Source organism: Cynoglossus semilaevis, chromosome 16, assembly GCF_000523025.1.
Source record: "Cynoglossus semilaevis isolate Cse_v1.0 chromosome 16, Cse_v1.0, whole genome shotgun sequence".
NCBI lineage: Eukaryota > Metazoa > Chordata > Actinopteri > Pleuronectiformes > Cynoglossidae > Cynoglossus > Cynoglossus semilaevis.
The window spans coordinates 5,445,515-5,468,771 of NC_024322.1; the positions used below are offsets into that span (position 1 = coordinate 5,445,515).

General features: G+C 40.0%; 1 long non-coding RNA gene across 2 annotated transcripts; it reads left to right on the plus strand.

Moving 5' to 3' along the window:
- The first annotated feature begins 209 nt into the window (after positions 1–209).
- LOC112488325 (uncharacterized) lies at positions 210–23,034 on the plus strand. 2 transcript variants are annotated; one of them, XR_003052278.1, is made up of 4 exons: positions 210–827; positions 1,569–1,675; positions 1,794–1,825; positions 22,251–23,034. It is a non-coding gene; the product is annotated as an uncharacterized LOC112488325 (long non-coding RNA). The 2 variants fall into 2 exon arrangements; XR_003052277.1 differs by lacking the exon at positions 22,251–23,034 and adding an exon at positions 6,769–12,840.
- Positions 23,035–23,257: the final 223 nt, after the last annotated feature.

Here is a 23,257-nt window from a genome sequence, read left to right on the forward strand (position 1 = left end):
CTAGGGTTTCCACCCGTCCTGTAAAATATGTACTCCTCCTTAATTTAATGTTGCGCTCCCAATTGAACCAATGCGGGGCGCAATTTGTTCCATATTTCCATAAATGTCCAATACACAAGTCTGTCACACACACACGCAAACATCAACACTAAATCTAACAATAATGATCACAATAAAACACAAGGAATACTAAGGCCAGCAAAAAAAAAAAAAAAAAAAGTCGTGCTGCCGCCCTCCTACACTCTTCACTCGGCTCCGGTCCTGCTGTATGTCTGAGCCTGCTGCGTGTGACGCTGTCACGGTTGCCTAGAGACAGACCGACGCTCCTCTCAAAACCCGTGCCTTTTAAAAATGTCCGCTACTTCCGCTACTCCACCACGTCTTCAAAAGCGAAAACTTTTGGAAAAGTACAGACTTGAGTGGAAAGAGGAAAATATATATCCTTGGCTGCACAATGTCTGTAATAAATTACAATTATTACATATATTAGTATTTAGTTTTCTGTTTACAAGGAGAACAGGCTGTCGCCTGACTATAATTACATGTGTTTCCAAATGTTTTTATAAACATCATTTATTATATTTTTCTTCTTCCTCCTCCTCCACCTTTGACCGAGGCACAATCACTTTTTTTTTTTTTTTTATTCTTTTGTGTATTAAGGTCAGAAAGATGCAGCGGAACGGCCCAAACAAAACAAACCTAAAATGTAGTCAGGTGTGACGTCAGACGCTGAAAAGTTTGAGCTCTTCGCTTTAAAACCACCTGTTGTTGGAAGTTATTCTTAATCGCGGCTCGACCTGGTCTGGGCGAATGTCACAGATGGAGAGGTTAGTGACTTTTGGATTTATATTCGCTACTGTTTACGTTTTTACGGAGCCCTGGAAATGATCGGTGAAAGTGAAAGTTTGTTGGATTGTCGTGCTGACATTACGTAACACCATGAGCGCAGTATTTGATACTCATGGGTACGATGTCATTCAAAATTATGAGTACGAATTAGGCCACGTGGCCACGGTTTATGTATCGTGCTCACGTTAAACCGTGGGCATTATGTGGACTACAGAGCACTGTGAAATACACACTGTGGGTCAGATCGAGTTAATTAAGTAAAATAATAAAAATAATAAAAAATCTAGTTGGGGTTTACCATAGTTTGGGTATGGTGCAAAGAGACACACTAGCAACTTTAGTCTCCCAGCATCATTTGGTTATGTCATAGTACTTTCAAAGAAATGCATAGGCGCCTTGTGCCAGTCTATATGGTATATTATTATTATTATTATTATTATATAAATTACATGAGTTAATAAACACGAGTGCACGTTTTAGACAAAATTATACTCACCATCATTTTTAACTTTTGGTAAAAAGAAAACACAAGCATGTTTAAGATAAGTAAGTTAACAGAACTTTTAAGAAATGTTTTTTCAAATGAAACTTTTTCTTAGTTAATTGTTTTGCTCTGCAGAAACTAATTCAACAATTCTGTAAACCACGTCAGAATGTGTTTGAAGAAGTAGGTAACTCATCGAATAACATTTTGTGTTATGTTATTGTTTGAATTACAGCTTCAGTTCAGATGTCTGAAATAAATAGATGCACTTGGATTTCTGCACACGGAGGCCAGGTTGAAGTTGTCCACCGTCAAAGTACGCTCTGGAAACTGAAAGACAAGGTGAGTGATCTGTGGAGTTGGACAACTCAGGTTGTTCATTTAGTGAGAATTATTTGGCACATGTTGTGCTCACACCAAAACTTTAGCACTTAGACTGTTCTCTGACTTTATTTCCCAGATGTGTCATCCTGAAGATCTTCACACAGTAAGGTGTGCTGTTTTTGTTATCTTTTATTCTTTGCAGCCGCCGTGCTGCTGCTGTCCTTTACCGGGCCGCCGTGCCACTGCTGTGTACTGTCTTGGCTGCCATGTCTACCTGTCTCCTGTCCCTTATGTCCTAGTGTAACTCTCATGAACATTTTAGCTTTTAACTTGGAATTCACTGGCATTTGTGATCCTATTCCTCATTTCTGGATGTTTTGGATCTTTTTTGTCAATGCGTATACTGTATGTAAATGTGCTTGACTACTAGACTCTAGAATGTATAATCATGGATATCTGCGGTTAATTATAGATGTGTTTTCTCTTGGCTATTGTTCTGCTTTTTTTTTTTTTGCTTTTTTTTTTTAACCAAGTTACTGATACAGTATGGGATGTTCTGATTGATTTGTTATCCGATTGTGCTTTTGCCAGAAGATGTCAGTGCATAGGCAAGTATTGTGGTTTGGTTGATTGTTTCATTCTAGTATTGCATGAATGATTATTTATTTAATGTACAGTAAAATTGGTCAATATAAATATTATTTATGACTATTTGAACAACAAATCCTACCATGGGATTAACAGTTGATGTTGTGGAGAGAAAAGTTTTATTCTTTAATATTTCTAGTTCTTTTTTTTTTTTTTTTTGGTTTAAAATATTTTTAAACATTCATACTGCATTTGATGAGGGGGAAAAAGGCTTAAATTAAGGTGGTTACTCAGTGGTGAAGGTTCAAACCCATTTTAGCTTCGACTGGGTCTGGAACTATTACTAGCTGCAGACTGTGTAATAAAGCTCATTACAGAGCAGAGGCAGCGACTGCTCAACAAGGATCAAAACACCGGCAGCATAAGAAGTGACAAGATCCAATTAAATTTAATTACGGGAGCTGTAGTTTCATTTTAAGTGACAATTTCGATTAAGGTATCTGCGTGTACTTAAAGCTAAAAGCAGAGGCCAAATTATATCAATGTAACAGTATTAGTGTGCGCACAACCTTGACTAGCTAATTGGATTTAATTAGAGTCGAGCCAAGAGGACTGTAACAAGTTCAACAGGAACAGGTCAGGGTCGTGATGCACTTCTGGGTTGTGTTGCTCTAATCTGTGTGCACGTTGTACATTTCTAATAAATAACTCATCTACAGGGACAGAAGAGATTGTCTCAGTAACAGAATTGCGTTAGTATATTTTATTTTGGGCATAGATTTTGTTCAACAGTTTTTGTATATATTTTGCTTTTATAGTGAGTTTTTTTTTTGTTTGTTTGTTTTGTTTTTTAACCTGCAGAATTTGAAGAATCTGTATCTTAGATCTTAGACAGGGTATACTAAATGTTAATGAATGTTCTAACTATGGGATCTCATTTCCAACCATCCTGAAGCCTTTCTAACAATCCAACCTGTCTACTATACGTCTTTAGTTCATGTACATTACAAACTGTCTCACTTTTCCTACTGAAGTTTTTTAAATTTGTTTTTCTGTCCGATCGTATCCATTCTGGTCACTCCCAAAAACAAATCTCAGCATCTTCAGCTCTGATTCTCATCTTTTGGAAACTGCTACTGTCTCCAAACCATACTTCACAGCAGATCTCACTACTGTCTAGCAGACCTCTGCCTGCAGTTTGGCTGTAATTCTTCCAGCACAAATGACTTTAGACACTCTTCCTCCTTCTGTCCACTCTGCCTTCAACCTCTTCTCGTCTAATACTTTTGTTTCCCATCCATCATTTTGGATGATTAACCTTTATCTACTTTAACTACCTCTACATGTCGTGCATGAAATTACACTGGCAAAAAATCCTATTAATTGTGACTTTTTTTTCCTAGCAATAAGTAGAGTATAACTGCAATGGAGTTTCAGATATCATTGGGTTTTCCCTAACACTTTTGTCCTGTGATTATGGTTTCTCTTTGGGTAAAGAATACCAAAAGGAAATGGAGAATATACAATAACTCTGCTGTTTAAGAAATATTAGATGTTAATAAAATATGAGTTGCTTACATACAGGGCAGCGTCGTTGGCATCTGCACTCTTCTGTTTCTGCACTCAAGACTCCTAAAAGCATTTTAGCAAACCTACATTCATCAGAGATGTCAGTTTTAGGGTGTTTTGTTACTTTAATTTTAGACAACAGACATGGGCTGGAGACAATGGCCTGAAAAATGAAAATGTTTCAAAATTGCCAGGGGTATAAACACTATAAACACAGTTTTTTTCCATTAAGTCTTTAGATGATGGTTTCAAATTTCATTGATTGTTTCAGTGTAAAGCTAAACCTTTGTACGCCTTGAAACCTGCTGGCTGAATCAATTAGGCGTCAGATGGAGGATGCTGCTAAAGATATTTGGTTTTACACATGCGGTAATTATAATGCCAGATTCACGTCTTCAATTTTTTTTTTTTTTTTTTTGAGGACCCATGATCAACCTTAGATAAAATTAAGGAATAAAAACTACTTTTTTTTTCTCTGAGTGCAAATTCTCATTAATGAGAAATGAGTTTCGAAGGAGAGGCAGAGACCCGATTCAAGAATGTGAAGAACTAGAACTAGTCTGTGATTAAACTTTGTACACTATCCACGTCTTCAATGTTTTATCCCATGCACTAAATGACTTGCAGATGCATGATGATGTATGACACCTTTATGAGTGGCTCATGTTGGATAGGTTAGAGGGAACCAGAGTGGCAGCAACTGCAGTTAGCCTAAGGTGCTTCACTTTTGTAGTCCCAGGCTCCTATGTGAGCGCAGACACACAATCTCCCCTTTAGTCAAAGAGAGACAGTTCTTCCACAGGGATGAGGCTCATCTGCCTGCCCTCTGGTGCTTTGCACAGCTTTCAAAGCACCTGCAGCATTTGTTTTTGCAAAAGTGTCTGTCAGTGAAAGATGCTCCAGCCTATTTGTCAACTTGCTGGTGAGCAGGTTTGTTCTGGAAGAGAGGTTTGTTGTCACAAAGCTTTTAAAAATCAAAATAGATGACTCAATTTGAGTTATTTTTAAGACTACACAGTGAAAGCTTATCTTACTCTTATTTTACATCAGTTCATACATTAATTGAAATACTTGTTTTTTTGCCTTCTTTCTGTTAGTTGACACATAATGGGATAACAAAAATATCGCCAATGTGACCCTTAATACATAAGTAAAAAAGGAAGATATTATTATTACAGCCTGTTCAATTGTCCAAAGATCTGAGCTGAGTGTAAATGCTAATGTTGTTGATCTATGAGTTCATCCAATCCCATCAGTACATGTTCTATTGCAGCGGTGGTGTAGCTGGTGTGTATTATTGTTCTGGGTTGAAGTGTAGAGGGGGGGCTCGATAGGTGGGGGGGAGGGGGGGGGTCAGCTAGGTCAAGCCTGACACCATCTTTAACTGTTATTTACTGTGATTCCACGACAAGACAGATACCAGCTCCTGCGACTGCACTGATGTATGTTAAGCACGCTCCAAATTACCCGGCTGATGGATCTATTGATGGCCCATTCCAACCTGTCACCTAGTCTCCATCAGCCTCTCAGTTACCCCCCGCCCCGTTCCTCCTCCTCCCCACCCTGTCTTCCTCTTCTCCCCCACACCCTCCTCACCCTGCATCCCCTGTGGGTCTGAATAAGAAATGAGGGAGCAGGGCAGAGAGAGACCTTTGTAACCTACTGTGCAGACTGCTAAAAGACAATGGCCACCTCTGTCGCTGCTTACAGAAGTTGTCTATTTGAGCGCACAGCTGAAACACACACACACACACACACACACACACAAAGAGTCAATGAGGCATGTATGAAGACACACACATATGCCGTCATCCCTGGAGAGACATGAAGGGCAATGTAGACCATGACCGTGCCTGCTAACAGCCTGGTCTTATCTCACCCTGTCATTTATTATTCTCTGTACAGGCTACGGCTGCAGATAGTAGATCCTGTTGTAGAGGAGATGAAGGTCCCAGAGGTGTCTGTTACAGGTTTTATAATATGCTGTCACCTGTAGGCAACACTGATAATATCTGCTGGGCATTGATTGAATCAAATCCAGATTAACAAGATTAGAACAACCTAAACTGGAATATTGTAGGAGAGCAAACGTCTCTAAGAGACCTGATACTGCTGCAGTCCAACTGCTTCTCCATTCCACAACTTCCCTGAAGGCTTTTCAAAAGAATTTTAGTAACATTGCAGAATGGAGTTGATGATGGGCCCCTTGGTGCCATTAGGCAGAAGACGAGATGAAGATGGTCAATATGGTGTGTGCGTGTGTTGTTGTGGTGTGTGTAGTCGCCGGGTCATTTCCATCAGATAAATACCACACTGAATCTAGTTGTGCTAATTGACTCTCGCAGGCATTACTGGGATTAAGTTAGCTAGCGTCCAAAGTTCATTACACAGATAAATGCATCTCTTACTCTGCTAAAGAGCCCTCATGCAAACATAACTCCCACACAATGTGGACTAAATAGAAAAGGGTTTCTCTTTCACAGTGTTCTCACATCTATGCACTGCCTAAAGACCAACGGCTGTAATTATCCTAATATACTGCATCACAAATACCATTCACTCTTTTGCATGTCATTACTGTATATGTTTAAGGATGCATTGGTTCACAAACGGCTCCCAGGCAGATTTTGTTTAAACAAAGGAATAAACACGTGGGTCGATAATTTGTCTTCCAATGTGAAAGTAATATATTTTAAGGAAATATAGAAAATAAGTTTGGTCTGAAGTATGACTAAACCAGTAGTACAAAAAAGTATTCCTCTTAATATGCAGTACTTCAACAGCATTTCTAAGGAGTGAAGGTCTATTTCGAGTGGCCGGTTTCTTCACATATTAATAATGCTGTAAATCACTGCAGTGACACCTGAGTTTATTGTGGCAAAACTATTTAACAAGTGATTCCCTCTCTCTCCCTCTCTCTCTCTCTCTCCCGCTCCCTCACTCTCTATCTGCAGCGATGAGTGACACAACAGCAGGTGCTCAGAGAACCGTGGAGAGTGCTTTCATTTTGCCACTTATACGACAAATTACCCAGACAATGGACCTGGCAAGGCAGGGCTCTAATTCAATTCCAACTGTTGACTCTGGGCATTCGCCTGCATGCATTCACCAGCCTCGGGAAAGGAGATTCCCCCCCATCAAAAATAAAAAAGACTGAGTGAAGGGGAGAAAAAAGTAAGAGGACGCAAACGCAGTCAAACAAAATGAAAGGTAATATTCCTTATCTGGCCAAAGACAGCAGCAGATGAACTGGCCTAATATGAGCACAAATATGATTTAGGGATTCCATGCTTCAGAGAGCCGACAACTCAAAGTGATTTGGATCAATAGTGTTTGCAAGGCACAGCAGAAATGAAGAGATAAAGAGTGAAAAAGAGAGAAAAGGCAGGAACGAAGGCTGGATGGAAAGAGGGGCATTTCTCTGCGAGTCGAGCAAGTGAGCAGTAGGAGCAGAGCTGTAGTCAAATTTCGCTGGTGTCAAATTAATTTCCGTGTTATCTGGAAATTCAATTAGAAACCCCCCCTCCCTGCCCCCCCTTCGTCCCTCCTATCCTCCTTTGTGAGTAAGAGAGTGTCGGACATCCCAGCGTGACAGATTACACTGCTCAGAGTGCATATCAGGCCGAAGTGTTGAGGCCCACTAATCCGCCCTCTAATTCTCAATTAGTGTAAAATGAGGCCATAAATCACGCAGACAGGCCGATCGATGGAAACGTTGTTTTAGGAGTGATTGGCAGCCTCCCCAAAGGTTACTGTTTAAGTTGGTTTAAGGTTACAGCTCTCTCAAGCTGAAGGCTGACCGTATGCGTGTGTCTGTGTGTGCGTGTGTTGGCTTGGCTTGTGGTTGGGGAGGGCTGGGCGGTTGAACTCAATCTATATGATGCAGGGCCTTGGTCCTTTGGGGATACAGCAGAGGGACAGCACCAATTTTTAGCCCATCAGCCGTCCAATTTTTCTCCTTTTCATACCTGCTGTAGTAAATGAGAAACAAATTAAATTTCACCCCACTATCTCCACAGAAACCATTTAAATCCTTTATGGAAACCAAATTGTCCCCAGACAAATCGCCCCTGGTTCTGTGGAAATACACTATGGCGCTGCAACCGAAATAAATTTGTGTCACTCTGGATATGGCATTGTCTGTAATGCCATTCATTGGGAGATACTGTTGAAAGAGAGAGGGGAATAAAATAAGGGGCACTTTTGGAGGAACAAAAAGGAAGAAAAGGCTCCAGCTCTGGCATTCTCTTCCTTACCCTCCTCTTCATCCCTCTGTCTTTGCATGCCTTCTCCCTTGTGCCCACTTTTCCCCCTGCGTAGTGTTATTAATTTTCGGCCAGAGTTTTTGCATTCATGAGGCTGAGATTGAAATGGAAATGAGGGCTGGCTGAGCGAGCGAAGTGAGCAGCCTCAGCAGTGGCCGCAGCCAAACGAGGCCCCCAGTGCGGCGCACCGGCACCGGCACTGAGCCGACACGTGTCAGAGACAGAGGGGACTCGACTGCCACCATCCAGCCTCTCATTCCCCCAGATTACCAGCCCCTGACATCAATCACTGCATCAGGGAAACAATGCATAAAACAGCCCCAACAAGGGCGATGAAAAATCACTGACAGTGCAGGAGTGGAGGACGAGGAGGGGGAGCACAGGGGAGGAGTGGGGAGAGGGGGTGAGAGGGAGAGAGGCAGAGGAGGGAAGAAAGGAAAGGGAAATAAGACATTGAGAAAGTGACAAAGAAAAAGGACATTCAGTTGTAATTAAAAATAACAACATTAAAATTTTTGTCAGTGAAAGGAGGTTTGAAATAAATATCTTGTAAAACTTCATACTAAATCATACTAAAACTTTTAAAATTATATACAATTTTTATAATCAGGCCTACTGGCCAACTCCTTATGATGAGAACGAGACGCAGGTCGACACAGTGTTTAAAGAAAAACATTAGAATTCTGTAAAAAAGGAATTGTGTGATAACACTACTTACCTAACTAAGCTAAATAATCCACTGGCGCGAGATCTACAACCACGTCATGTTTGGTTATGACCAGTTGGAGAAAACGGCCTTCACAGCAGTGACTTTGTAGAACTGGCTTTAGGGTTTTTGTTGATATTCAATGTAAATCTTGGAAATGACCAGTTGTCTCTGCTGAACTGTGTCTATAATAGTGTAGGATTTACCACAATAAAAACGCCTTAACTTCACCATTTAAAGTACGACATCAACTATGTACCATACATTTGAAGTATTTGTAATCTTAAGGACTTAGGGTCTCTGTATTAAAGGCTCATAATGTTCTCCACGTTTTTTTTGCTTCCATTTGTGCAGTGGCTTCATCACCGCTCTTTAACTGAACACAGCAGTGGTCTGTGACAGGCTCTGTTTCACATCATCAACACCATCATAAACTCTGTCAGAGGATCTGTTGTTAATTCATGAATTGTTTTTCATCAAGTTCACTTACTTTTGACCAGAAGTTTTTTTGTTTGTTCTTTTCTAACCATCATAAACCATCGAGTGCTCATCACAATTGTGTTTTTTAGACAAATCTTTAAAGTGTTCTTTCCCTGATTTGACTTTGGAATATTTTCCGCTGCTACAGTCAACTCTGCTGTTCGCACTTGGAGTCATCCTGTGTGACAGTTGCATCAGACATCAGGTTTATGTTTGACCTAATCAGGACCACTGTTGATGACGTAACTAAAATTTATGAGCCAGTGGAATTCCATTTTAGCCTTGTTCATATGATCTTTAATAACTGTGTGTTCTTTTGATTTATTTTGGGTCTCTCCCTCCCCCTGCAGAGTTGTTCAGTCTCTGCTTTGTGTCCCCTGTAACCAAAAGCTAATGTGCTGAAAGGCTGGTTCTTGTCTACCTGAACTGATCTTGGTCATGAAGAGAAGAGAGTTAGCAGCTCCTGAAGAGAGATGAGAGGACCTCAGGGGGATTCACTCTGCTTCCCTCTGTCTACTGAGGAATGGAAAGAGAAAGAGGTAGAAAGACCCTCAGACAGTGACAGCCCCAACCAAACCACATCTCATAATTTAATTAGGATACGATGACAATCTTTCTTTATAGTCAGTTTTCAGAGGCAGCCAAGGGGCGGGAGGTTTTTTTTTTTTGTTTTTTTTCTTTTCTTTTTTGGGCACATCTATGCCATCTAGTGCTGGTTTCAGTGGAAGCGAGAAAAACTGTCACAAGATCAAAAGAACTCTCCATGTAATTAGAGGCTAATGAGAGATATCCTGTGTTTAGACAGTGTTCACAACACTTATATTAAAGGTAAAGGATACGTCATTTAACATTTTAAAATGAAATGTGATCACAGATTGGCTCCACTTTAACTGTTACTCAGTAAGGAGTACTGAGGCATTTCACCAACTCTTATATAGTATTTATGGAAGTCTAAGTACTAATGTCCACTTGTTCCCTATAAACCCTACATCCTGTCAGTAAGGAAACTGTCAGTAAGGAAACTGTGATTTCTGTCTTCATTGTTTTCTGGCAACAAAGGTACATTTAATTAAAGTGAAATATTGTTGTCCTTCTTCAGATTTAACATGAATAATTAGAACACAGTCCAGTGCACATCCTTCATATTTCACCCTGATACTTGGTGGTACAGCCCACCCGTCAAGTCACAGGAACACCTTCCATCTGGATAAGAATTGCATCAGAAACAGAGCTGTTGTCAGAGCCTTTGAAATAATAATGTGGGAAATGTTAAGGCCTCAGGATGCGACAACACCTCATTACAGCTCTGAGTATTTTTTTGCAAAAGACAACACACGCTGGAATGAATAGGAAACATGAACGACTGTGTTATTTATATTCACCCTTTACATCAAATTGTTGCTTTCCCACAAAAGCCTGAAACAGCAGTGGGTTTGAACTCGGGGTTAATGAAAAAGTCCCCGGCGTCAAGTTACCTGCGCGTCTGCAGGCGAGACTCGTCTGTCGGAACAAACATTTCATTTGTGCGCCACATGTTCCTCAGACGAGACCCACAGTAAAAGTTGTTCAATAAATTTTACCGTCTGTTTTACAGACCTCCCCTTTCCCCCTTGTGTCATTGTTTTTAATTGAAAGTAGATTCTCACTCAGCTATAAACATCATTCCACCCAATCAGAGCTTGTTTAGATCAAATGCTCGTTTCAGTGGGCCGCGTTCTAACAGATGCCTTCAACCTCGCCTTGTCTCCCCGGCTCTCGTACTGTTAAACGCTCTGGTATACTCTTTCAAGGTCGGTGAGATGGGCTGTCACTGTATTCTGTCAGCAAAGCGCAATATTTCTTCAGGAGTTCTGAACCTGGCACGCAGCGGGGTAGAAATGAAAATAAGGCGGTACATAAACGGAGGGAGTTAGCCGTAAATCACCTAACACGCAGAGGAGGCAGCAGGTAGAGGCGCTGTCGGCTGTCACAGCACCTCCCCTGCGAGGCAGCTTGGACACCAGCCATCATGCTTTAATCAAACTGCACATAATAGACATGTCTCGGCTCTTTATGATACACACACACACACACACACTAGCGCGCACTGCTGCACGCACACTCAGCAGAGAAGCTGGCTTTCAGACTCTTCCAGCTTGTGCTATTTAAATGTGACTTATGTTTATTTGTTTGGGTGTCAGAGGTGATTCTTTTGTGGTATCCTTAAAGCAATCTTTGATGCACTAAAATCAGTGGTTCACACACACGCACACTCACACACACTCACGGAGATGCACACTTCTTCAAAGGTCGGTTGTCTTTTCTGTGATATGAGGCTGGTGGTATTTTTTTTTTTTTTTTTTGACATGCTGTGTGTCAAACGATAATGTTATTGTTGGCAAGGCTTTTTTATAGCAGCATAATTTTATCCTGGCTTTTTCTTTTCCTTTCTTTAATTAAACAGTAGATGTCTTGCATGTCTGTGGCTTTGCTGCTAAGTGCGGTTTGAAAGCTAACACCAAACAGATGGGGAAAGATTTGTATCCCTGTGAGAGCACGATTGCACAAACCACTGAAACAACACAGAACTTCATCATAAACTCATAATAAAATTGTCCCAATACATGCAGCTACACTACCGACTGTTTTGAGTGCGCAAGTTAGAAGTTTACTGATTGGATTCAGGTCATGATCATATTTGTAATCCGAATAGCACAAAATATGGCTCTAGGGCCAGTAGTGGTACTTAACAGGATTTACACAGCCTTGATAGGTAATTTAAATTTTCCTTTTTTTTTTTTTTCCTCCCTAAAATGTAAAACGAAACCTACAATTTTATTTTGGATCATTTTCAGAACTAACAGTGGGTCCTTTCTGGAGCTGTTGTCTTTGAATTTAAATTATTACTGGTAAACCAATTGCCATTTTTACTTTATTTTTACATTTGAGCTTTTCTGTGTTGCTCTTTAAAAGCTAAACTTGTAATTTTCATCTGCTCGTCTATACCACCTAATTCCTTTCCCAAGCTACGTCAGCAGTCATTGGTCAAAGACAAAGATACATTCATTGGGGTGTGTTACATTTTATTACAATACTAATTTGCTGAATTTACTAAATACATTTTTTTCACATAGTTGTCAAGTATTGAGACTCTTTAAAGGAACCAACTCTCCTGCTCCAGGTTCTTGAGTCGTGTATTTCAGAACAGCTTGTGTTACAAACCCTCTCCCCAGAACCAGAATTTCAACTTATTTTTACTACTTTGAAAATGTCAAAAACGTTATCAGCCAATAAAGAGGTACTGCATTGCTCTTGAAAGTCCACCAGGCCGTATCATCTTACACAAAAGTAGGACTTTATGAAAGGGGAAAAAGACCTCGACTGCTCTTGCTCCCTTTGACTTGTAGTGATGTGCTTAATGGTTCTCTCATCATGTGGGTGGTTCATTGTAAAGCACTTCTTCCAGTAAATGATTAGTGCATTCACCTCTAAAGCAGCGTTGATTGGCTAGAAGCTCTTCAAACGCAAGTGTCCTCAAAAGGCCTGGAGGTCAAATCCTCCAGTCTGACTTTGAACTGTCTATTTCTCTGTAGATCCTCCACCTGCTGTTGAATTGCTCACACTTGACTGTGGAAACACGAGATTAGTCTGAGAGATCACAACAATTACACTGAAAGCCCAGCAAACAAATCAAATAAATCTTTGCTTTGCTTTGACGACGATGCGCGCATTTAACTTGTTAATGAAGTGTTTTTGTGATGCCACATCACCTGAAAAGTGAGAATGGCACCGCAGAGATGCACTTGTCCCAGAGGGAGGTGAGAGAGACAGATGCAGAGCGGAGTGAGAGCAGACACCGGGGACAGTAAACCAATGCCAATCAAATTACAGCTTCATTACCTAAAAACCCACAAAAGGTGGTTTAAAGTGCATGAATGATAACCCAATATATTGGACATTAGCAGCACAGATTGACATGTGACACAGGGAGTGTGGTGAGGACAGGGACAGATGGTTTATCCTCCTCTTCGTCTCTGTCTCTCTAACATGTTATATCATGTCCAGGGTTGAACTTTATTGATTGGATTCCTGCCCTCATACATGGGTCCTATAGCTTCATGTCTCAGTGCTGCTACTGGCTGTTAGAAACCCAACACTGGAGCACAGGTTGTGCAGCAGCCTGGGAAGTGGCTCATTTGTAGGGAAGACTGAGCCCCATCTGTCATCAGGGTTAGTGTTTTCCTGTTGTCGACCAGAGAGCATTATAAATAACACCAAACACAAAAGGTCTTTTGGAGATCTTGGAAACCTAAGCACAGGTGGACTTTTAGTGTCACATTTGAGAGTGATTCTATCATCATCCACTGGAAAATTAATCACAAAACATCAAAGTTTTATTCATTTTGTAATTTTAATTGTTGTGTTTATGGCAAGGTGTAGAAGTTTGACGCTTTGTCAATAACTGTCGAGTTGGCAAAAAAAATGTGGGCTATTTTGTAGGGATGGTTTGATCAGATACTCAAGATTTCAGGATCAAACATCAAGAAAAAAAAAAAACAAACAACTTAAGTCCATCCGATCTGATACCAAAGCCCAAAGGCTTAAGCTGACTTTAAACAATCACTGCTTACAGCGTCTTGTGCAAAAGTAAGTTACCTCAGCAACGGCACGCTGGAAGAGAATAGAAGGTATCAGACTAGCAACACTACAAGTTGCAGTATCAGTATCAGACATGAGAAAGTTGTATTGAGCCATCTGTAGTATTTTGTGCAGCAAACACAAATTAGCTCCATGACGTGGTGGTCTTTCTCTGTGAACCTGTGTTCTTCCCAAAGTCCCTCTGCTCTGCACTTTTCTAAGGTTGCAGCCTGCTTTAGTCAAATCAACCATTTGCTGTTAGCCCACATTTCGGATCAATGTCTGTCAGAGCAATAATTAGCATGAAATCCTCAACAACCGTAGCCTTGTACTCCTGGAGTGAGGTTCAACCTGGGATGTGGTTTGTCAAATTTGTCAAAATGACATTCGTCATTATGTATTTTGGTTCAGTAAGCACTGTCTCGGCTCTCTGTGGAAATTTGAGTCTTTTTTTACGATTTCTTTCATCAAAACCCAAACAGGATTTTGTCGAGCTACTTTTGTACAAAAACGCATCTCAAAGCTTGTCATCCACAACCAGATAAAGAGGTTGTAAAACTCTTAGATCACGCTGGTTGCAATTTGTTATCCTGATAGCAGTAATTGCTGCGGTTGCAACAGATTAAGTTCTTGTGAGAAAAACTGCAGTATTGAGTGAGTTATTCAGCTGACCACAGTTTAATCACGGTGTGCCCCCCCCCCACCCCCACCCCACCCCATCAATGCTGCCAACAGACCACTTAATTGCACACAGAAGGCAGCGGCAGTGAATGCTCTATCATTGGGGTGTAAACTGTGAAATGATGTTATATGGTGATAACCATCAGAAGTGATCCAGTGTACCCAAAGACCTTTCTCATCAATTATCTGTTATTGGAGCCTCTGTATCCTGTGTATTGTGATATTCGTTTACGTTTGATGAATGTTGCGCTCGGCAGGAGTTTTGGTCCCCGGGATATCTTTCTCCCACTGATGTACTTATTAATAATAAATTGAGTGAGGAATGTGTGAGTTCTGCCTCCCTCCTCTGTGATTATAAAGACAAAGAGTGTTTGAAGTATCCATCTTAATACAAAGACACTTTATTAGATAAAGCTAACTTGCCTAAGACAAATAGTGACACACAGACACTGGAGTATCAGCAGTAATCTCTTCCTTTTCTTTGTCATTTCCTGCGACTCTTTTTCTTTCATTTATCTCTTTTTTCTTACCAGTGATTAATTTATTTGGCCCTTATTTTATAATAGACGGTTCATCGAAAGACAGGCCACAGACACCCGTAGGCATACCACATGGTCTGAGGTGGGTTAGATAAGTTTGTAGCTGTGAAAACCACCACCTCAGTTTATCTGCGGAGTCGTATGTCATTCATCCATATTACCCCATTTGCCACCACCCCTCTGAAATGTACCACCCTCCTGCTGCTCGAACACTAACAATACATAATCTTCATATGTCAGACATTCGAATGAAAATACAGAGTGTTATTTATGCCTTCAACGTACTTCTCGGATATGTGTGTTTTTTCTCCCCCTCTATCAAAGAGCAGTCAGTCACCCAGGCTGTATAAATCACCCTGGAGTTGCACTTTGTGAAAACACGCCGATTTAGTTTGTGCAGCGTGGTCACCCGGGAAGGCAGTAAATTTCCCTAGTAACAGAGTTAACATTGATTCAGATATAAGCACTTGTCCGGGTGTAACAACGATAACCTTTTAGTAGATTTGGAAAACATATTTGACACCCATTAAAATAACGAATGATTTTCCTCCTCCCCAGTGGAAGGCAGAGTGTGTGTGTGTTTGGACAGGAGTGAGGGGTTGGTGGGCAGGGGCTGGGGCTGAAATGGGGCGAGGGGAGTTAATTCACTGATTTCACGGCAGCCTTGCAGCTCTGCAGCTGCCCTGCAAATAAAAAATCACAGAACAAACTGTGCCATTAAATCAAAGTTGAAAAATTGAGTTGGTATTTGACCTCACCGGGAAGCAATAAACCTGACAAAGTAATCACCCTCGATTTCATTCCAACAAACATTTGCTTTTCTTTTTATGATTGATGTAACGCAGTCACTTAATTTCAAACACGCAGGTTACAGAAGTCTTCCTGCTCCTGGAGCAGGTGGACCCAAGAACAGTTTATGAACCAGTGTCATAAGGCTGTATTTATGAATCAGTTAGTGATGGAAAATAAATTAATTATCAACATCTTAAATGACTTATTGCAGCCTTATTGCATTTCCTTACTTGTACTTAGGGCCATGTTCTGCAGTGCACCTTTGACTTGTGATTTATATGTGGGTGGTGACCCAACAATTGGTTGTACTCTAAACTTTGTGGACCACACGACCTACAGTATCCTACGTGTGCCCATGGTGGCGCACATACGCAGAAGCTGCAGGAAAAATGATGTAACTGATGTTACATCATCATTTCAAGTCGATGTTGATAAATATTTAGCATCTTTGCTGTCATGCACGTATAACATTTTCTTTGAGTAGCGAGTTGGCTAATCATGTAGGCTGCATAACACTACCATTTTTCTCTTTTCTCAAATATAGTCACTTCCCATTGGTCCTATATGGGACACATGGACAAACTCTGTCCCTCTATTGCAGGACAGCCTGTAACCACACAGAAAACAATAAGGTTTAAACACCCAGCCTAAAAAAACTAGACATAAATTTTACTAATTGAAGATCCTAGATTGAAGGTTTTGTCCATTTAACAGAATTAAACTTTAAAAATGTGTCTCACTGCTAAACTACTCCACATGCCACAGTCACTGTTTTAAACACATAAAAAATATTATGATTTCATGTGTGCTTTAACAGCCAGCTGCTTGAACATCCCTAATAACTATAGGGATGATGACTCTCTTCTTCTTTCTCCTCTCCTCTTAAATCCACTTCCACTCTTTACTTAGAATTGTTCACTACTAGATTGCTGCTTATCCTTCTTTCAAATAGATTATTCCAACACAGAAGCTGAACACTCTTTTTTTTCTTCTCTTTTTTAACATTACATCAAAAAAGTATGTTGTCCTATTCAGGATTTGTTTTCAACATATCAGCAACTCTGATGTATTCTGCAGTCTGCCTCTGTGAGAAGGAGGGGATGTTGGTGCTGTGTAATAAAGCAAAGCAGCAGACCACAAACCAAAACCATACGGGCATCAAATGTTGTAATAATATATGTTGCACATTGTTGTGGTGTTTTGAAGTCATTCTGTTGTGCTTTAATGAAGAAGGATTTGTGACGCTGAAGGGAATAAACAAGGTCGTATTCTTCTCCTTCTCAGTGGTTTTTAGGACTGTCAGCCTAGCCATGCCTATAACCACTTCAGACTGCACTCTGTGAATGAATTAGTAACATCTACAGTCAAACTACCCTGGAGTGTTTGAACGTCCCTCGTAGCAAAGGGGACATTTAGGAGGAATGCTAGCAGAAGTGACGCTAGAAAGAAGTGTTCGTGTTAATAATTTTACCTAAGAACCGTTATGTGCTTATTTGTATGGATGTTGTTGTATTTCCTCAGCACTGTTGTAGGTCTGGTGATCAGTCAATACAATTAAAGACAACAGACTTTGTCATTAGTTTACTAACACTATATAATAATATATTAATAGAAATAATAATACAATTCAACTCAAATCATAAGCAGTGTGTATTGTAGTGTGTATGCCATACAGAGTGAAGTGGTAGCCAAAATAAGTAAAATAATACTATAAAAATGTACTTGGGAAGTACATACTGTAAAGATTTGTAAAAACATATTTATCAGGAAGAGATTGGGCACTTTGTACAGACTGCTAAAATGTTCTGATGATTTTAAAGTTGAAAATTCGCCCAACGCCTCACCTCCATAACTAAAGCCCTGATTAGCAGGAATCCTAATAAACCGCAGCAATTTAAACATCATGGTCTTAATGAAATACACCTGAGGTCAACATTTTCACACTGCAGGGCTTTATGTGCCGTGTACACTGCACGTGTGTGGCAGCTGACAGAGCATTTAATGCTTTTGAATTATTACCTGAGCCTGGAAACCAAACTTTAATTGCTTTTCATGATGGGACCCTGCTCAGGACTTCAGTCAGTGCTTTTCATTTAAAAACGTATACGTTAGAGAATATGTGAGTATGTGTGTCCATTATTTTACGGTTGGTTCAGCAAGGAATGTATTTTCATAACGTCACATTTAGGTTAGTTTCCACTTCTGTGACAAGTACAGTTCATAAAAGTACAAAAAAGAAGAGAAAGTATACGCCTTTTTTTGTATGTGTATGAACACATGTCGGCCAGTTGTGTGTTCTTCCCTAGGTAAAATATTTTTCTTAGCAAAAGCAGCGAAGTGACAACTCCATCACTGAAAGTAGTTTGTCCTCTGTAGTTCAGTGAAAATATTATGAGAAGCTGAAGGAGCAGAACTAAGGAGGAGGGGGCCGGGATGAGTGACGGACAGCTCTGACACACCGGAGCACTTAGACAATTACTAACAGTTTCTGCCAGTCACCACATCTGACACAACACAAACACGAGGAGGATAATTTTACATTACACTGCCAGGCATGGGTCACTTTAAAGGAACAGAGGGAAGCCCGCTTCAGCTTGCATTTCAAGGCCAATCATCCAAATTGGCCCCCACAACAGAGCCGGCTGCATGGGACTTTTTGCCCCAACACACAACTCCCGCAACAGATGATAAACTGAAGAGAGGGTGAGAAATCTTTGAAGTGCAGCTGTCCGTCAACGGAGTTGGGGGGTGGGAGTGAAATGGTGTACAGGTGTGGGAGCAGACGGCGTAGGACCCCACCAGGTCAAAGTGAAACAGGGGAGAGAGGGGAGAGAGGGGAGGGATGAGACTGCTGGCAGCTTTTGTGAGAACAGGAGTCACAGAGCACAGAACCAGAACCGTGACAGAGTTAAACTCTGACTTTAAACTTTTTTTTTGGACTAGCATGTTTAGCTTTAAATGTTACAGCAAAAAAGTTAAAGGTTTGACATTTTTAGTGGTAGCCTTGTTTAGCTTAATGAAGAATTAGGTTTGGTACAAACAGGATACAGTACAAGAAATGACAAAATCAAATTATTAAAATAAGGCTAATTTGTTTTTGCTTTCCACTTGAGCTTGTTATGCTATGCTCCACTAATCTAAGCTAAGATATTGTTGTTCACAGCTGTTTAAAATAGTATCAGGATTTTATTTAACAAGAGTTTCTTGTGACTGGCAGATGTGATACAGACAATTATTTTTTTTATACTCTTAAAAAGAAATATTACAATTTATTTTAATTATTTTCACTTGTATTTATTCAGAAATTCCAGTGGATTGATAAAGATCTATCTATCTAATTACATTCACTAATGTAATAATCTACTTTTTCACCTGCAGTAGTCAGTGTGCTAGTAAAGGTTTATTTAAGGTGATGCAACATAAATTCTGGTCGTGCAAGGATCAGTTTTCACATGGTACCGTCGGCCAGTCAACATAGCAAATCATTTCTTTTTTTTTTTCTTTTTTCTTTTTTTTTTTATCGCGTCCATGCTTTAGAAATCATTCACGTCTCATTGATATGTGAAATGTCGTCATAGTTGTGTCTGGTCTCTGGTGTTTCCTGACAAAAACATTTGACTCTTCAGCAGCTCATGTCTGAGTGTGTGTGCCTGTGGTCTCCTGTTGAACACATGTGTGCAGATGAATTATCACGTCTTTTGTTTTTTTTCTCAGAAGCTAAACGGAGAAACTAGAGACAATGAAAAGGCATTTAGGAATCATTTTTACAACGTGAGACAAATAGAGGATGATAATAATGGTTGGTTTTTTATATTTTCTCCATTGTTATTAATTTCATGTATGAGGTCATTTTCGGGCGAGGAATACTGAATGGACTCAACTAGGCTGTACCAAGTCACATGTTAATTCCTATTGTTGAAGTTTTTGGATGGACATGAAAGCAAATACCGGCATTTTTCATCTTTCATTAATTCAATAAATCACATCCAGCAATGAATTCAACATGTCATTAAATGAGGCACTTCAAAGAGTGTTTGCTCTCCGCTGCTTGTGGCCTCTCATTCAGTTTGAGCCGGCATCAAACATCCACTTGACAGACATCCCTGTCACTTTATCAATGGCAATTTACCAGTGTCCGTCCACTCTTTGCAGGAAAATTATTTCTTTTTTATTTTTAGACATCAGCTTTGATAACGACCAGACGGTTGTGAGGACAATTCAATGACAGAAATTCAGACACAGGGACAGAAATTATATAATTTACATTTGTGACGTCAAACTAAAGTGGGCTGACCATGTGTCCTGGTGCTAAATGGAGTCAAGTCAAAAAAAAAACTAAACTAAATTTAATAGTAATACTCAAAATGTCATTACATATGATGCAAACATTCATGTATGAACAAACATTTTTACAAATGAGCAGATTTCCACTTTATTACATATTGTCTTCTCTTTGGCTTGATAAAGGAGATGACTCATTCTTGTCAAAGCTACATATAGCTGAAACATATTTGTATTTGTGTATTTGTTTTGCTATTCTTAACTTTGCAAACATGAAATCTATAACATTATAACACTGTCCATGCAAACATTCAGATAATGGAGCCAATCCTTCCATATTTGATTAACAAACCTAAGGATAAAAGTCATATGACTAATGGATGGAGAGGTCATTGTTCTCCTGAGTAAATAACGCTAGGATGAATTTTCAGAGTTTAAAGCAAGAGTTTTCTTTATGCCTAAGGAGTCCAAACAGAATAAGATAATACGATTCCACAACACAATGGAGTACACGTCTGCACGTTGCAAAGGCTCTTTTCACTATGCATTCCTTTGACCCGAGTCTACTCTCACGTAACTTCAATGGCTCTAAATTTGGAACAACCCGAGTCACTTGTCAAAAATCTGACAATCCTGTCACTTTTATTCAGCTCGAGTTCGGCCGTGCATCCAGGCTAATTGTTCCCCAGATGTGAACACGTGCAGCCATCTAGTCACACTCCATTCTGATGTCTGTGCCGGAGTCCAGGTTAATCTGAACTGAGTGAGAACTTCATGAAGAATCAAAAACATTCTGATTGGCTGACAGTTCCGCTTAGCTGAGTGATTTCAGAGTGACTACGCCAACTCCAATGGACCTGGACCTCCTACTGATGAGTGTTCAATGAAAGTCTGTTTGAAAGACGTTCCTTGGAGATCTTAGACACACACACACCAACACACACACACACATACACAAATGTGCTCATACAGACTATCAGAGAGTCTCGTAACTGTCAATGATGGATGAGTTGATGCTGAGATTTTTGAAGTGACAGAGTAGCCTAGATTTCAGATAATTTAACATATTTGTCTGTTTGGATAATTTTTGCACAAATACTGGAAAATCACAATAATTCTGTTGTTGACAGTTTTACTCAGCATCAGTCTGGAATATCTGCCACTGCAACCTAATAGGTCTAATGGTGGAAATAATTAGAAGGGCAATGTTTTGTTCTTGCAAACACTCGAGCTGAACGCAACGACACCATGCAATTCCCTCCCTGTGTGTACATGCCAACTCATGAGAGTCATTTAACCACAGTTATCTGTCGAAAAACAATTAGGGCAGCAGAACAACATCTGCTCACTCAACTTCTGTAACATATTTTCTGCATCCTCCCTCCTGCCGGCAGAACAAGTATTGGCAATCCTCAAATGCCAGGTACACTTCATGAATTTTACATTACTGCTGATCATTACCATAACGATGCTATCAAAGATATTAGGAGCCTTCATCGTGGTTTTTCCTTACACAGAGATCCCTCTCAGATCTCCTGTCAAGGAGGTGGGTCTCATCCACCATCATCCAGCATATACCATGCACCAGCCCCTCTCTCCTAATGAGTGTGTATGCATGTCTGAGTGTACAGTATGTAAATCTTTGTGTTGACTGATCGAGAAGGGGATCGGCACTGTCTGTGGGTGTGGGTGTGCGAGCATGTGTGTCATAAATCTTTATAAAAGCAGCAGCATTGTCTTCGCCGATGCGCCGCCTTGATTTATCTGCAAATCAAGGAGTGCTTTTTCTCGCTATTATCACTTTTCCCCCCGCTCTTCTGTTTAGTCTACTGAAAATTACCCACTCAGTTCCTTTTTTTATTAGTTTGGACAAGCCGTATTGTTCCAGCTGTTTGCAACAAGAAACACAGAGATATAATGTAAGCCCGCATGTGAGGTACAGAGCAGTTAGATGTATTACGAGGAGTGGGTGGTTTGACAGACATGCAATATGAGGTGGAGCAATTAGCATTCTCAGGGAATAGTCTCATCTCTCTCTCTCTCTCTCTTTTTTCCTCTTTTTTTTTCACTCTCAGCTATTGTCCTCCCTCCACCCCCCCACTCCCTTCCTGGGTTAGGTGTCGTTCTCTGAAGCAGTAAAATGAGGACGATTTTCTGTTGTCCTTCCACGTCGCAGCGCCTCACAAACCCACTGTAATTATTTTCTGCCAGGCACAGGATCAGTGCAGAGAACAAAGTGCAAAGAAAACACCCTTGTGACAATTGGACTGGTTTGTTCAACATATGAGCAGCACGCTCGTATAAGAGAGAAAGAGAGGGAGACGGGGAATAAAGAGGGAGGCAGAAGAGAAGGCACGATCACAAGAGGACAGGCACGTAAACACATGAAAAGTAGTGATGGATAAACACGCTGAATAAGCCAGGTTTTTATCTGCTGGCTCCCTTGTTGTGCAGTGTTTTTTTTTCTTTGTTTTTTATAAATGAAAAAAAAAAAATGGCCTTGATAATGCAACATTTGCTATTCCTACATTTTTCTGACGTGTTTTTGCTGTCATTATTTCAAGTTATTGTTACAAAGAATCTTAACTTGTGCCTTTTTGCACTTTTTTAAAAATAATGATGTCATTTAATTCTTATTCATTTTAAAGTCAATCATATTTCATAATATTAATATTTCATGTATTAATTACTGTTAGTCACAGTTACAAGAAATAAGAGACAGATTCTGACTTTGTAAGACCCTTTTTTCAATGCAGAATTGTTTTAAAACAAAAGATGCATTTAATTCTGAGGTGAAAAAACGTATTCTGACTAAATAGTTCCACAAAACAAAGGTGTTTTAAGCTCCATTAAACATAGTTACACAAGCATGTCTGTCATTCATTTGAAAATAAAAATCAAGATTTATTTTTTAATTAAATTGATTAGGGTTTTTTTGTGTCTTAGCACTGTTTAAATGAATATAAAAATGTGTTTGTTTATGTACACCTAAGGCGAAATATGTCAAAAAAATGTTCCTCCAACTTCCTCCAACGCCAGTTGTGTGTGTGTGTGTCTGGTTCAATAAGGGTGGTTGTCGGGG